We start from the raw sequence: 15,588 nt of genomic DNA, 5'->3' as shown, positions 1-15,588 counted from the left end.
TATGAACACAACCACAAAACTCCTTCACAAACCAGGTTCCTGAGACCATGGGTCACGCAAGCTCATGAATGTGTTGGTTCGCCAATGACAATTCTTTAACTTATCTGTGCGTTTCTGCTTCTCAGCCCATGCTATTTAACTGAGGAAACAGACCAAACATTTCAGAGGCCTCTCCTTACTTGGAGGAGAAGGTACAAAATTCTGCCAAGGATCCTGGTGAATGCAGCAACAAGGGATTTTATGAGAGAGAGAGTTGGAGGTGTTTCATGGTTTGTTTATTTCTGGAGCAATGTCTGCAGCTCCTGCCTCCAATGGTACCTTCTAGCAACACAGCAGTGTTCACTGCTTAGACAGAACCATCATCAAAACAGTGCTGTAATACAGTTCCTTACTGGGTTTATGGGTGAATGGGTGGAATCACAGTCCATCTCAGCCATAACAAGCCCCTTTAAGAAGGCCAGCTTTGCTAAGGACTTGGCAGTCAGTTCATTAAGACAGTACCCTTCCTTATCAACCACTCCCAATAATTTCGACTAAAGATGGCAAATACGAAACAGTGAAGTTGAGAAGAATTCACCTTTTTATATTCCTGTGAGAAAAAACTTGGCTGCACTAACAGTATATTTAGGTTTAAGCCATGACGGTCCAACTCAAAAAAGGCCCAGCGTGCAACGCTCACTTACCTCAAATCATCTGCTGTTGAGATCTTGATGGTGTCTCCTGAGGTTTTCAGCTGAGTGGTTCCAATAATTGGAGTTGCACTTGGCCAGCTGCCATTTAAGCCTGGCTCCCCCAGTTCCAGAGACCTGCCTGTGTCCCCCAAGGCAGTTGCCTCATTAGGACATCCACGTTCATTTCTGCAGACCCCGCCAGACTTTTTGCTTTCAAGGTTACCTAGCACATGTGCTGCTCAGAAACACCAAGTGATTCCTGTGACAACATAAATATTAGTTAGAATGTATTCACTTTGATTAGAATAACTGGGGATGGGGAGAGGGCAGGCAAGGGGAGACAGAACGAAACTGATAATCTGCTTGTGACCTATTCTACATACATCAGAGAGTGAGGTTTGGGGGCTTTTTCTGTTAGATCTCTTCTTTTTTTTTTCATTTCAAGGAAGGATGAGCACTGTGAGAAGGGAGAGAGGCGAACTGCCCAGGTGTGTTTTGGAATTCAGAGGAGACAAGGAGGTGCCATATCCGAAATCTACTATGCCTTTTGCACAGTAGAGGAGCATGCACATCTACTTCAGTTGTCTGTGGGCATGTGCAGATCCCAGATTTCCACAATCCCTTTCAGTCTACCTTTTCAAATGGTTTGCAGACAGCAGCGAGACTTCACAGGCAAACGACCTCCATTCACAGGCATATGTGTGTCTTGGCTGATTTGCTCTTTTAGTAATTCTGTAATGTAAAAACACATAAAATACCAGTCTTGCATTTCCCTTCTTTTTGACCTGATTCTGATCTCCGTAAATTAAGTTAGTAGCTGATTAGTCCTGGGCTTCCCTCTGGAACACAAACCAGTTCTTATAATGCAATGCTTCCCTTATTATATTATCATTTCAGGTACTGGGTAGGAGAAAGCCATTTTCCTTCTGGGATCTGAATGAGGTGGCCACAGCTGTAAGGCTGCATAACAGATGGGTCAATGGGACAGCTGGGTCAAGAACATCTTTGTTGAACAACCCAAGTGTTCAGGACAAGGAAATGACTGAGTTTCACAACTCCCTCTGCAGAGCTGTGCATCTCACCAGCTTCCCATTACAGAATGCTCTGGCTGGTGCCTGAGGTACTTAGATGACTTTCAAACGTGTTTCTTTGCTCCAGCATTTTCCATACTTAATATCTATTCTCAGAAATATCCCATTAACATTCCTTTTGCTGTGAGTGCCTCTAGTGACTTGACATTTGGGAATAAGCAGCTTATGTGGCCTAAGATGTCAGCTAATTTTTGCAGTGGCAAGGCTAGCGATGGCAGTACTCCCCCCACAAAAATATGGGTGGCATACTCATAAATCCAAATGTTAAAGGTTTGGGAAGACCAACAGCTTCTCCCCCTGTTTCATGGAAAAGAAAAAGGTAATTTCAATATGAAAAAAGTCATCTACATACATTTGCTATGCGAGACCACTGGCATGCATCCCTGCCAACACTGCCAGCTCTATTAGTATCTTGGTCAAATACTCAAAACTGGCACATTTTACTGCTGCATGTCCTTTGTCTTCAAATACTGTTGCTATGTCTGGAGTGCACTGCCAAGGCAAAAACAACCCACTGCACATTTCAGAGCACTGCCTTCAGTGTAGTCTGGATTGTGTCAAGCAGAATTTCACCTAGGGGAGAAAAGGAGGAAAAAAGTAACCCCTTGTATTCCTGAGTTTCTAGCTCACTGGCACTGGATTGATCTTGCAACAAACTACTTACAGGCACAATCCTCACAGAGAGCTGGGGATCTGGAGGAAGTACCCACAGTGAGGGTCAGTGAGGGAGAGCTATACCCACATACACCTCACACCTGAACCAGAGCTGCACATGGTAAATCATAAGCAGTCATCGTGATGGTCCTGGGGGCCTGCAGCATGCACAGCCTCCTTCCCGCCCCCATGACAGGGTGGGCACGATACACCCTGCTGGAGGGTACTACTGTGAAGGGGGAAAGAGAAGAGGAAACCCTTTACCCTCCCTCGGGTCACTCTGTGCTTGAGTATCTCCAGAAAAGGTGTAGTTTACTGAATCCTGGCACTGAACAAGCCTGGTTTCTACAGGTTGATGTCTTGAGGCTCGTTGATACTGCTTTATGGAAAGGTGCATGTTTTGGCTGAAATTCTGCCTGGAGTTCAGACAGGTGTAAGGCCAAGAGGCTCTCCACTGTGGGTTCCCACTACACTCACCACCAAGGCGTTTGCAACAAGGTTCCTGGTCTTCCTCCCTTCTTGTCTTCCAGACCCTTGTCTCTCATTGAAGTTTGGGTGATACCACACACCTGGTTCAAAAAAATTACTGTGGGGAAAGATAAACAAGTGCATATGCCCATAAGCACAGTTTTTATAGAACACTCTGTGCTGGCACCAGCTGGATAATTATTCCAATAGAAAATCTGTAAACTTCAAATGGAGAAGTCTGAACAAAATAAGAAACCTCCTGCCTGAAAGTGGCATTTTTGTTATTCCAAATCTCTCTGGCAAACCTGGGAGCAGGTCACACTTGTATCATTTCTCAGTGCAGCCCTGACCTCCTTGTCCCTGCACCAGACAAGTATTCCCAGAGCTGGTTTAACCATTCAGTCTGCCTTAGCAAACTCCAAATTGTGAGCAGCACTCTTTTCCACTGTTAACATAAATCTTGTTTCAGCTTTGCAAGTGCCACAAAGCAGAGGTCAGGTCTGGAAAGAAAAGCCATCTAAAGCCACCTTGTTGGTGTTGTTATCTATAATGCTTTCAGTTCAAATACCATTTGAAGGGAAGCTGAGGACACTTGAGGGTGTTTTACTTTATCCCATAACACAGAGAATTGTGCAAATCCGGGCATATAGGGAGAAGACAGGCTAAGCATGTTCTTTCAAGCTAACTTGCTAGCCCCATTACTGCATTTTCAGAGTGGGATGCTCCTGCTGACTTCACTGGTGCATTGGCTGAAACAGGTTAGCTCTTGTCAATGTTTCGGGGTTCACTGGAATCCAGGAATTCTCGGTGAACCTAGGTATTTCAGAACTAGAAAAAGAAAAGGCTGACATTATGTTTTACACTGTTGGAGTGAGACGCTGGTTTCATAAGAAGTTCAGAACATAGTAAGTGGCAGTATTAAAGTATATATTTTTGTAGGTCTCCTTTAAGATCACCCATTGTTGAGCAAAGCTCTCATTAAAGCAAGGCACAAAAGTACAAACTCTGGCCAGAGTGATAGCTTTAGAAGTGGATTTTTCAGCTTTTGTTAAATTTCACTGCATTTTTAAGCTGTCTATACTGCTTGATAACCAGGGCCTGCTTTGCACTGGGGGCAGAGGATGGAGGAAGCTATGTTGTACTTTTTTTGTGGACTTCTCTACATTTCAATCATTGGTGATTAAAATGAAAAAGTCTTATTTTCCTGAAGAATTTCAATAGCAAAAGCAGTAAATGAGATTTTTATCCTCCACCCTGATGTTTTTTCTCTTTTTTGAGATATCAGAGGTTATTTCTGGTGCCTGGAAGAACCTAGGACACTGCCATTCTTGAGATAAATCAAGCTATGATTCATTACAGCCATATCCTCCACATACTATGGCACAGACTGAAAGGATCAGCCTTCGGAGGAAAAACAGTCCTATAATCCTAGGTGCTGGGTGCCCAAGTTCAGATGTGATTTAAAAGTTCTGTTTAAAATCATAAACTTCACAGTATTCAGGAGATCTAAAACCAGACCTCTTAGAGGACTAATGTGGATAACGGGCTAGCTGAAAAGGGTCACATAGACATAGTCCAGCTGGCTGGACAAAAATGCACATCGCTCTCAGCTTATCTGAAGTAAAGCAAAAATACACTATCCTTGGCTGTTCTTGTTACACAATAACGGGAAGATTGCAGTGGGAAAAGAATGTTGCAGGTGGGAACAGATAACTACAGAAGAGAAACTAGGGGCAGGCTTGATATTTAGGCAACTAACCAATAATGAGCTTAACTTTTGTAATATGTATGAGCTAATTATAACAAGGCATAAAAGGTGACTGTAAGGTACAATAAACGAAGTCTGCTGCTCACTCATATTGAGTGACTGTGTCTTCCCTCCGTCGCAACAGACTAACCATCACAGATGCAAAGAAATGCCTTAATATATTCATATGAGCATCCCCTTATTTGCTATTGTGCCTTTCAGGGCTCTGTCCAGTTGAAGTGCAGGCCATGCCACAATGTATGGTGCATAATGAAATAAAGACTAAAAGGATTAGGCATAAGCCTCAGCCTCCAGTGGGGGAGACTGGCCAAAGGGAAAGTCACAGATTTGTTTCTTTGCATTTTGCCGTGTTTTAGCTGGGTTTTGCAGTGTCTTCCTTACATCCTGATCCTAATTCTGACTCCCTTCTCTCTCTTCTAGCTACATTGTTTTCTTTATAGCTTTATTGCCTGTCCCCTGGGTGACAGCTTTCACTAGTGAGGACTGGCTTGTTGTGACAGAACCCTTTAATTTCTCTTCTCCCCACCCCGCCCCACCACCCCATAAAATAACAAGGACTTCTTTAAAATCTATTTTCCCAGTTACTACTGGTTAACTAATCTATCTGATCTGCAATATGATTCCTAGAGCAATTCCTTCTGATCACAGAATATCACCATCATAGCTGAAAACATATCAGCCTTGACCTGAAGGGAAATTTTGGGGAACCACAACTGACCTCCTTCCTTTCCACTTACATAGCCACACAGATCTCTGACAGTTACTCTAAAACTCCCAAATATTCCATCAGATTTGGAAGTGATGAGCCAAAAATATGGAGATCAGCTCTCCTTATGGTTTCTGAGTTTAGCTTAAACTCGAAGTGATACAATAGGGTTGCAGGTGAAACAGTTTCCCTTTATTCCATGTATGGTCCAGCCTATAGACAAGAATCCCCTGTATGCATCGAATAGAGGGGAAATCACATGATCATTTGACCCTTGAGACTTGGTATAAAGTTACCAGAGCAGAATATCAAGGTTCTGAGTGATTGCCATTATGGTGCACCATTGCCAGCTGCGGAGGAATGGAATGGCATGCACAGACTCAAAAGCCTGGCAGGCTTTACTGCTGGATTTGATTTTGAAGATTTCTCAAAGCTTCTACTTATAAACAAGAGACACACTGTATGCTTTGAAATAAAATGTCTCCGTCAGAATGGCAATCCAATGACATCCCAAGTACCCTTCTCTCACCTTTTCACCCTGCTAGATTACTTGCCTCTTCTTGTGGTACTAGGAGTCATCTCACTGACACTACTGTTGTTCCTGCACACAAATCCTACAGTGACATCTGTGACTTTGCAAAACCAAGGAATGGAACAACCAATTAATTTCTTCATGCCTCCAACAAGAGCTGTGAATAGCTGAACATAAGCTCCTTCTCCTCATATACTGCATTTGAATGTTCCTTCAGTTCCCTGCAATGTGAAAATAATGAAAAAAAAAATCCTCATTTTATAAATGATTTGCCTACCCAATTCCACTGGTTTACTTACGTCTTTAACTGTGTACTTGAAAATTCATCAGCATGTTGCTTTCTTTTTCTAAGATTTATACAGGCAAGACAACTCATATTGGACAAGGGAAGCAACATCCATCACAATCAGCATTAAATTGTCGCTGCTCAGTGCTGAATTCGGGTTTCTTCTCATTATAACCTATTGGAAGGAAAAGAAAAGCAAGAGAATAAATATCAAAGGACAATTTTTCCAGTAGAACTTCAAAGGGTCATAAATAGTAGATGCTACTGTGTACAACTACATGACAGTAGACGTATATTTGCATATACAAAATATGTTGTTAGTGACACAGTCCTCTGTGAACAAGAAATGTCCCATTGCCTGCACAAAACACAAATACTCGCAGATACCCTTAACATATTTTTGCAGAATGACTCATGGTTGCCTCGAAAAGGTAAATGGAATTAGCAAGATAGCACTGATATTTCTAACCACTGAAATTTTTCCAAGCACAGAACATTTACCTGTGCTCCTTAGGGATGAAACACAGCAAGTCTGAAGTTGTAGGTGTTAGTCATTTCTTAACGATCAAAGGATCACTGTAAAAGAAGAGACTCGAACTCTTATGGGTTACTCTAGGTTTGCATGTTTTAATCGGTCCAGCAGCGTTGGGTCACCTCCACAGAGAGTGACAAGGTTACAGGATTTTTAGCTCTACATTTATAGTCTCTACAAAGCATTACCTAATCTATTGGTTTCAAACAAGTCTTTTATTAGTCATTATCTTGACAGTCGGCTTCACAAGTTGTTCTATATCTTGACCACTTCGCCATTTTCTTTCAAGGATGATCGCTTCAGGTTCTGCACGTCTCAGTTCTGAGTAATCACAATAGACAATCTCCACCGTCTCAGCCTCCTAGAGGTTAGGGTCTTCTGTTCTTAGAAACTTCTTTGAACTGTCAGGTACAGTCTTACTAATATTAAACTTTCATTGTCTAGCATCGATTTACTGACCGCACTTGCGGTCCTGGTCTGGGGCTATACAGGGGACAAAGCTGAGGTGTACAGCCTACAGTAGCACTGAACTGGCATTTTCCTCCAACAGTCCCCCTTTTTCTTTTTAGATACTCACTATCTTAACGAATTCAGTAGGGATATGGCGGTATATGAGACACACAAGACATACAACATTGTTCCCATTTGGCATCATTTTGTTTTTACGTTTAAACGATTTCACAAACATTTCATCTCCTACTTTATAATTATGAACTTGTACTTCAAGACTAACCCCTTGATATCAATAAACATATTTCTGAATTCGATCAAAAGAATCTTGCAAATATAACAAATACTGAGTGACATTCTCATCCCCATCTAATAACGCAGGTTTTGCTGAAATATATAAACCTGGTGCTGCTAAAATTCGTCCAAATAAAATCTCTGTAGGACTCAGTCCATGTGGTTGTTTTGTTGTTCTCAAATCTCATAAAACTAGGTTTAAAGCCTCTGGCCACTTAAGACCAGTGCTAGCACAAACTTCTGCTAGATGTTCCTTAATGGTTCGATTCATCCTTTCTACTTGTCCAGAGGATGGAGGATGATAAGGAGTATGAAACTGACCTTTAATATCTAAAGTCACATAAACTTGTAGCAAGATCGCAGCTGTAAAGTGAGGTCCTCTGTCTGAATCAATTACTTCAGGGATTCCATATCAAGGAACAATCTCTTTTAACAGAGTTTTTACCACAGTCTTAGAATCATTATATAGGGTGACAGGATTTGGAATAGAAAAGAAATTAGCAACCACCACGTCAGGGGTCAGTTGATTTTTGATTGCGGCCACTCGGGCTGTGGCATCAGCAAGTGCGTTTCCTGCAGCAAGTTGATCGGTTTGTCTAGTGTGTGCAGGTATATAAACAACTGCAATTTCTTTGGGTTCCTGTATAGCTAAAAGCAAATCATTAATTAGATGACCATGAGCAATTGTTTTACCTGCAGATGTTAAAAATCCTCTTTCTTTCCACAGGGCTCCCACAGCGTGACAGATTCCAAAGGCGTATTTTGAATCCGTATAAATATTAACTCGTCGTCCTTTAGCATATAGGGCTGCTCAAGTCAAAGCAATTAATTCTGCTGCCTGTGCCCCTAAAGTTGGAGACAATGGTTTGGCAAACAACACAAGGTTTTCAGTTGCTACCGCAAAACCTGTGAACCTTTTTCCGTATAGATAATAAGATGAGCCATCGGTAAAAAGGTTTACATCAGGTGCAGTTAAAGGTGTATCTTTTAAGTCCTCTCTGGTTTTACTTACAGTTTTGATCACTGCAATACAATCATGTGCTCTTTCTGGTTCACTCACAGGTAATAAGGTGACAGGATTCAAAGTCTTTGATCTTTCAAGTTTGACGTTTTCTGTTGATAACAAGATGATCTCGTATCGATGTGTCCTTTGTGCAGAGAGCGCTTTTTCTGCATATCTTGTTAACAGCATCTCCACCTCATGTGGGACAGCAACAGTAAGACGATGACCTAAGACGATGTTTTTTGATTTTTCTACTAGTTCAGCGGCTGCGGCTACAGACCACAGACAGTGTGGAGATCCTCTGATAACAGGGTCTAAAGTGAGTGAATAATAAGCTATTGGTCTCTCATAAGGTCCTTGGTTTTGTACCAGTACTCCTTTAGCTATTAGTTTGGCTTCTGTAACATAAAGTTTAAATGGTTTTTCATAATCTGAAGTCCTAAAGCTGGTGCATTTACCAATGCAGATTTAACATTCATTAATACCATTTCTAGTTCTTCAGTCCAGGGTATCAGTTCCGGGTGTGCATCCTTGGTGGTCTCCACTAATGGTTTGGTAATTTCAGAAAATCCCAAAATCCAAGGTCTACAAAATCCTGCTTGACCTAAAAAGGCTCTCATTTGTTTCTTGGTGAGTGGTCTTGCTATTTCTTGTATTGTTTGTACTCGACTTGGATCTAACTTCCTAGTTCCCCCTGCTAAGAGAAACCCTAAATATTTAACTTCAGGCTCAAAAAACTGCAATTTAGGAAGGGATGCTTTATGTCCTTTTTCAAAAAGTTTGTTACAAACGTATTCAGTGTCCTTTACACAATCTTCATAAGTCAGGCTAACGATAAGTAAATCATCAACATACTGAATCAATATTGATTTGGCTGGTAGTTCCAAGTCTTGTAAATTCTGCTTAAGGATCTGAGAAAACAAAGTTGGTGAAGTGGTAAATCCCTGTGGAAGGCGAGTCCAGGTGTACTGGCAACCTTCCCAAGTAAATGCAAACAAATTTTTTACTTTCTGGGTCAACGGGAATGGAAAAGAATGCTCCTGTTAGATCTAACACAGTATACCACCTAGCCCAATTAGTAATTCTTTCCTCACATTGGCGTATCTCTTCTATTAATAAAGTAGTTGTGGTTCGCCAAGCCTGCAATCCATCTTGAGTATGTATCTGCCAATTTGGATCATTCGGAGGCCATATTGGCCTACCTGGGGTGTTTTAACTCATTTCTCTATCCTTTTGCATAATTCGCTCTCGCTCTTCATTAGTGAAAAGTTCCTGCAACAAGGTTTGCATGTCTTCACAATTAGGTTTATAATCTCAGATTATGCCAGATAAAAATTTTGCACATTTTTCAGCATTATTTCTTAAGTGTGGCATTTTCTCTTGCCACAACATTAGATCACCTGGTTTCCAGGGTTGGTGAATAAAGACTGCAACAACAGGTGGTACGTCTGGACCAGAATTGGGACCTGCCCTTGGGCTGGAGTGAAATTCGACCACCATAGGAAATTGTCCAGCTTCAAGAGACTTGAACTCTTACCATACTTCTGGTTTTTCTCTAAGAGACTTGAACTCTTACCATACTTCTGGTTTTCCTCTAAAAACACTAATAATTCCTCCCTTTTCATAGGTTTCTTAAAGGCCAGTCTTTTTCTTAAATCAGCCCATTCTAACCATAAAAACAAATAATTCATTTGTTGAGGATTCCTGTCCTCTAATATTAATCTCAAACACCTTATTCTGACTTCATCAAAAGTTCCTTCAGGTGGCCACACTTCTTGGGGTCCAGCCCCTTTTACTCTTGTCAAGAACAGCCCATCATCTTGACACAAGGTAATAACCTTTGATTTTGTCAACCCTGCTGTACCAGATAGTTTGTTCCAATTACTTAATAATTCTGCCAGAGGAGATCCTTTTGGAATTGATGGATAACCTCCCATGTTGCAAGTTTAATCATGATGGGTACTCTGAGGTATCTAATTGACTTAACACCGTACAAAATACAAGAAAAGGGAGACTCGAACTCACCAATTCTGTTGCCGGGGAGACTCGAACTCACTAATTCTGTTGCCGGCGTCTTTTGTAGGATGTTAAGCAAGGATCCTCGCAATCCTTCCTTCCCCGTCACGACCTAGAGTCCCATCTGGGGTGCCAAAACTGTAAAAGAGAGACTCGAAATCTTATGGGTTACTCTAGGTTTGCATGTTTTAATCGGTCCAGCAGCGTTGGGTCACCTCCACAGAGAGTGACAAGGTTACAGGATTTTTAGCTCTACATTTATAGTCTCTACAAAGCATTACCTAATCTATTGGTTTCAAACAAGTCTTTTATTAGTCATTATCTTGACAGTCGGCTTCACAAGTTGTTCTATATCTTGACCACTTCGCCATTTTCTTTCAAGGATGATCGCTTCAGGTTCTGCACGTCTCAGTTCTGAGTAATCACAATAGACAATCTCCACCGTCTCAGCCTCCTAGAGGTTAGGGTCTTCTGTTCTTAGAAACTTCTTTGAACTGTCAGGTACAGTCTTACTAATATTAAACTTTCATTGTCTAGCATCGATTTACTGACCGCACTTGCGGTCCTGGTCTGGGGCTATACAGGGGACAAAGCTGAGGTGTACAGCCTACAGTAGCACTGATCTGGCATTTTCCTCCAACAATCACATTTTGTAACAAAATTATTACTTTTCTTTTCCATTTTTTTAATGTATTTGTCTCACCAGTGCCAAAGAGCATTGTAATAATTTTTAAAAACAAATTAGTTCTGGGAGGAGAACAAGCATAAGTAATTTCAGCCCAAAGGGTAATTTTGCTAGGAAGTTTTATGCAGCTGAATGGAAGGTTTTTGCATGAGAGTGTTTTCTCAGTCATAACTATAATGCATGTTATAATGAATGTTAGAAGTCAATCCTTTATTACCTAGCAAAACCCAGAAGTGAAATAGAAACCCAGTAGGTGATTTGGATTTAAGACACAGTGACAATATATTTCTATCAGTCCAATTTAGTTTTCTTTTACTATCAGGTCATTACGTTCTGAATGCAAATCTGGAGAATGTCTCCACAGCCGCTCTTTGGGGATATTTGGAAGTGCATTAGCAGACATCTAGCTGTTTCTATCTGCTACAGTAAAGAGCATTAATCGCTAATCCTTATATGAAAGCATCTCATGGTGGTGTACTTAGAATCTTTCTTCTAAGAGAGGATAGGAGGAAAATGCCTGTCATGCTCTTAGGAATATTCAGAGACCCACAAAGGTCTTTTTATAATTCATAACTACATAATGGAAGGCAGCAAGTGAAGAAAAACAAAGTATTTTATTTATCACCTAGAAAGAGCATTACTTTCCAGAAAACCATTTTAATTTTCTTCATTACCACGGAGAAGCTTATGTTCCTCTGCTGTTTATTTCCTATAGGCTGGTCTGTGCTGTTTAGTCAATTTTTGCAGACTACTTTATATACACAAAGGACACAACCAAATAATGCTTTTTAAACTTGATCTTATGAGGAGAAACACTCTCCTTTAGAAGTGATGTGGAAAGGGGAATAAGGGAGCCATTACCTCATTAACGTTGTCCCATGTTGGATACTCTGCCAGGGTAATGGCCAGGTCAATGAGAAGCCTCCCACTGCCAAATTCTTGGATCCAACCAGCCTCATGGGAATGGGAAGTATCCAGAAACCACAGGAGAACTGCCCTGGCAGGTCTCACAGACAAAACTTGTCCTTACAGAAGACTGCCTATGTGCTCGCTAGTTGCTACTGCCCTGTACACCTGGAAGAAATCACCAAATTTTAACACCATTGAGAAAGACTTGTGTTGTGACACAGAGTTTGAAAGTAGAGAAAAAACTGTAAAATACTGCAAGAAAAAACATTATTTCCAAACTGCCTAACTAATTTCTTAATATAGTAATTCATTCAAACCCCAACATTCTTATGAGAAATTAATAAATGTACCTTAAACTCTGTTTTTCATGACAAAGATGATCAGGGTAAACATCAGGGAATCTAATAGACTACAACATTGAAACCTCAAAGTTACTTTCTGTTTTTCAAGCAGAAGTGCAGGCTTCATTTGTTAAAATATACACAAAACTATGTCTTAATGGACTGACTTAATAAGAGAGATGAGCAATTCTGGAAAACAAATAGGAATTTTTACACAATAATACGTGTAATATTAACTATGCAATCATATGTGACTGCAGGCATATATCTCTCTAGGCTGAAGAGTTAAAACTAATCTCAGAACTGCTGAGTGAGCCTTTTCAGTTACTAAATTGCCCTTTTTTTCAAAGCCATTTTCCATCTGAGTGATTTTAGAAAATCAGATCAATGTTCTGTAGTAAAGAGTGGGCTCTGAGTTGAAATAAGGCAATTCTTAAGAGTTAGAAGTGCACTTGATACTAACCCAAAACATGAACCAATATTAAAACTGCATTTGATGGACAGTGTTGAAATATGACAAAGACACTTAAGGTAAACCCAGATTTTTATTAAATCTTCTAAACTGACCTGTACCTAGCAAAACTGTAGCTTGAAATACAGATTTTAGCAAGTTTTAAGTATCATTTACAAGCACAGACAAGTCAGCTACTTTTCAATAGAAACTGGCCAACTATATATAGAAACATATGGTTTCTGTATGTACACTGTATGTTCTATATATAGAAATGCCTAGTTTATAGCAAACCCTATTCTTCAGTCCATGGCCTCATATGTTTTCAATGGGTTTACAATGCAGCATCTGTGATTTACAATACAGCATTCAGAGTAAGCCTTGCAGATAAGTGGGGCCAACCTATGGTGGAACTTATGCACTGTCTGTATCTGCTCTGGGTGTTCAACCAATTATTTCAAAATTAGCTATTTGGAAAGGTAGGATGGGAACCAATGACATCTGAAAAACATTGACTTCTGAGCCAAAAGCCAATATTTGTCTGTGAATTCAACCATAAAGTTTGTATAGCTCCATGGGAGATACTATATTCATGAACGATTGTCCAAAAATTATTGTTGTGGGGAACAGAAGGAAATACATGCAAATAGGGCAAAAATATGGCTGTAAGCAAGGGAAAAAAAGTTTATATCACCCTTTTCATTGCATCTACAAAAATTAGGGGTTTTCTATTCTCCAGTTTCCCTGCACCATTTTCTTCACCTGTTGCTTTGGCCCCATTCAGCTTTTTCCTTCTGTACAAGTCTAGGAGGTGTGTTAGCTAAAAGGCAGTGGGAAGGGACCTCAGAAATTTCAGGTGCAGGAGGTGGGGAAAGGATAAGAAAAGGAGGGGTGGGAGACCCATATTTCCACCTCTTTTCACTGCAGGCCCACGACCTACAGACTACCCACCTGCCTCTTGGGCATCAGGGAGGTTTTGCTGTTTAAAAAAAGAGGGATGAACCTAGAGCATACCAACTTTTCCAAGTTCAGTCTGCTGGGGGAGCAAGGAAGGACTTAAAAGCTGCTAGACAATCTGAGAGCCGCAGTTGGGAACAGGAAGAGCTTGGAAGTACTTACTATAGATCATTAAGTCCACTCCCAGCACAAAGTCTCCTAAGAAAACCCAGAGTGTGTGCTAAACTGGTGCCATGTTATAGTTTGTCAAGAGATCAGGACAAATAAACAGTAAAATAAAGAAATCTTTGAGATCCAAATCCAAGGAATTCTATCAAGGGATTGCAAATTACACTACAAGATTAACTTGCATTAGTTGGTTTAATTAATGTGGTGATCAGAGCTTTAAAAAAACTATATGGAAAATTCTAAAGCATTTCTACATTTTTCTATAACATTTCCCAAGCATTAATTCATTAAGTCTTGCAACACACCCACAACTCAGGTATCATTGTTTTATATATTGAAGAAAAGTGAGACTCTGAAATTAAAGCAAAAAAGACAGGTTTTGGAGTCACAAAAGCATCCAGCTCACCAGCTAGAATGCAGGAATCCACACACGCAATTGCTGACTTTTTGGCAAGCGTCCCCCTGGCCATCCCAAGACATCAACGCTGGATTCAGGGAAAAATCCAAATATATAATAATATAGCTTTGAAAAATCTTCATAGAGGATAACCTCAGGAAATTACAAGAGGAAAAAACGTACCTTCAAGTCAGTGCCATGTCACACACATACTGCCACATATGGAACTGCACGGCTGCTGCTTTAAAAACTAAGCCCTAAAAGCTATGCTCAAGACTAGATTAGGTCTGGAGTTCGTCTCTGCTAACTTTCACTACCCAAGGTGGTCGCCTAGCCTTCCTCCACAGTCCACCTGGAACATAAACACCTCCAGTAAAGCAGTTCATTCTGTCTTGAGATGGGAGTTGAAGACACATTTTTCCATGGACCAGAACGCCAGAGCATTTTAGTCTGTGCATCCACCTCTCAGGTGGCTGAAGGCAGGGAGATGGGTCTGACTCTTAGACAAACTTACTGTCATTTCTCATCATGATTTTCCCAGTTTTCTGATATCTCTTCATTTCTCTTTCTGCCTTTAAGTCTAGCATAAAACTTCCCACAATTTCTTGCTGTTTTTCACCACTCCTTCCACTATTAACTATTTACAGGACAGGGTTGGTTTTTTTAAGATAATGCTACATTCAAAACAGATTTTTCTTTTAAATCATATGGAGTTGCCACAGTGCAAACACATTTCAGTACAGTCCAGAGCACAGTCCACTGTTAAACAGCTCTCACTAAGACATGAAACTAGATGTGGGTTGCTGAGATTCATGGACCATCGGGACATCAGTTCAGTGTAATGTGCTACTAAAGAAAAAAACCAACCCTGTTATTAAGCCTTATCTTAACTGTTACATTTTAGCTCAATGATGAAAACTCAGTTAAGCAAGTCATCTACCAGTAGCCACTATATTGCTTGACCAGAAAAGTCTTATCTCACACTACTCTGCTCTTGGCTGGAGAGAGCAGATGCTCTCTCAGGACTCAACTTGATAAATTACAGAAATAGCCTCATGTAAATTACTAAGTAATGTCTGCAAGTGTCTTTCTGGGATTTGTTTTGATGCTTTTAGTGCCTTCTGCCTATGCAACTTACAGAGCTAGAAGCAGCACGGCGCTGAAAGCTGACAGGAAAAGATCTATAAACTTTTCACTGTCGAGACAGTA

At 40.6% G+C, this 15,588-nt stretch overlaps 1 long non-coding RNA gene across 1 annotated transcript; it reads right to left on the bottom strand.

Annotated features, from left to right (window-relative positions):
• Positions 1 to 1,094: 1,094 nt before the first annotated feature.
• Positions 1,095 to 13,427, bottom strand: LOC308063771. The gene is made up of 2 exons (XR_013928073.1): positions 5,888 to 13,427; positions 1,095 to 3,002 (listed from the first exon to the last, which is right to left on the bottom strand). It is a non-coding gene; the product is annotated as an uncharacterized lncRNA (long non-coding RNA).
• Between the last annotated feature and the right edge of the window lie 2,161 nt (positions 13,428 to 15,588).

Source organism: Falco punctatus, assembly GCF_963210335.1.
Source record: "Falco punctatus genome assembly, chromosome: 4".
NCBI classification, from domain to species: domain Eukaryota; kingdom Metazoa; phylum Chordata; class Aves; order Falconiformes; family Falconidae; genus Falco; species Falco punctatus.
This window is presented reverse-complemented; position numbering and strand designations above follow the sequence as displayed.